A 1,951-nucleotide genomic window follows, 5' to 3' on the forward strand; every position below is an offset into this window, starting at 1 on the left:
CTGTTTTGTACGAGTGCCTCATTTTGTAGTCATGAAAGTAACATAGTACCTCATTTTGTAGTCATGAAAGTAACACAGTACCTTAAATAAAAATGTAATGACTAAGATCTAGGAATAACTATTGTAGAAGCTAAATAGAACACTTAGTTGGGGGTGTCAGTTTTCTATTAAAGCAGACACCTTAGGTACCCAGACCAATTTTATGTATATATATTCTGAAATGCTCCCTTTTTTATGTGGTCATTTGTTGCCTTCTAAGTTGAGAGAACAAAACTGAATAAAGTGAATGTTAGTTGTAGTCTAGTTTTTTTTGTTTGTTTTTGTATTATTGCAAGATTGCTCTAAGATTGCAGAAATATCCATTATTAGCCAGTATAGATAATCCAGATGTTTTAATATAATAGGAAGGAAAAATAACTCCAGTTAAATGTGACCGTGGCCCCTCCCTTTTATGTATAAATTTAAACGCATAGTTGCAGAGGATACATCCCTCCCCTTCTGTCTCCCTAACTGGAATTGTAGACCATCCTCACTGGGAAGAGTAAGGCCCTACATTTTGTGCAATAGCAAGCTACTGCCCACTTCTGCATGTCTGCTACAAGGTAGGTTGTCTGTTAGCTGAATACTTAGAGTAAAACCAGTCAAATCCCTTGTATATACTTGACCATATGTCCCAGAGAAAAAGGAAAGACTTGCGTGATGTTTTTTTCCTTCTGAGTGCCCTGAGGAGATCCTTTTGCTTCAGACTGTTGCTAATTTTTCTTTGTCTGTAGGTTCAGAATTTTTCCTATGATTGTTTTCCCCCAAACAAGTGCATTTTTACTTTAAATGCAGGGGTGATAGAGGCAATGCTGTTTGAACCATAGACATCTTTAATCTGTGAAGCTGAAATTTTTCAGTAAAGGAAGTTGCATGGTGAAGTTCAGAAACTGACCATTAATTTCCCCCTTCCACTCCGCAGTTCTTAGCTACTCTTGTTGCAAACATATAGTGATAAGGAGAACTGATGTATCAAGGGGCTGAGAAGGTAACGTTCCCCTCCTCCTGAATGTTTTTATTTTGATGTCTGTTTTGTTTCTAGCACTGTACTTAGTAGTATAGTTGAATGAGGTATGATGCCTCCCTTCAAGAAACTCAGAATGGAACAGAAACATAAGCAAAAGATTGTATTACAGAGGTGTGAATAAAATGCCATGGGGAACATGGAGAAAGGTTCACCCGGGAGAGATGGCCTAGCCACTTCCTTAGTGACTGTTGGGTGTGTGTAGGTCCCCCTGCCATTACTCTTTCAGCCTTCTGCAATCTAGTTCTACATAGTCACACACTTCTCCAAAACCAACCATATGTAAACACTACGTAGGGGCTCCTTTTTGCCTCATTTTACATTGTTGTTATTTTGAAACTTTTCTTTACATATATATGTAACAGTGCCGGAGTTTTTCTGCTTCTTTGTGGTTGTTCAGTAACTCTTCTTTAGGACATACCTAAAGATGAGAAGCTTCATACCCAGTACTCCTATTCATTCACTCATATGTTTTTGGGATCAGTCCCTTCTGCTGGCTGTGCATTGGTTTGATGGAACAGAATAGAGTCCAGAAATAACCCAACATGTATGTGGACAACTGATTTTTAACAAAGGTGCAAAGGCCTTAAAAAAATGGTGCTGGAGGCCGGGCACGGTGGCTCAAGCCTGTAATCCCAGCACTTTGGGAGGCTGAGACGGGCGGAACACAAGGTCAGGAGATCGAGACCATCCTGGCTAACACGGTGAAACCCCGTCTCTACTAAAAATACAAAAACTAGCTGGGCGAGGTGGCGGGCGCCTGTAGTCTCAGCTACTCGGGAGGCTGAGGCAGGAGAATGGCGTAAACCCGGGAGGCGGAGCTTGCAGTGAGCTGAGATCGGGCCACTGCACTCCAGTCCGGGCAACAGAGCAAGACTCCGTCTCAAA

This window comes from Piliocolobus tephrosceles, chromosome 4, assembly GCF_002776525.5.
Source record: "Piliocolobus tephrosceles isolate RC106 chromosome 4, ASM277652v3, whole genome shotgun sequence".
Taxonomy (NCBI): domain Eukaryota; kingdom Metazoa; phylum Chordata; class Mammalia; order Primates; family Cercopithecidae; genus Piliocolobus; species Piliocolobus tephrosceles.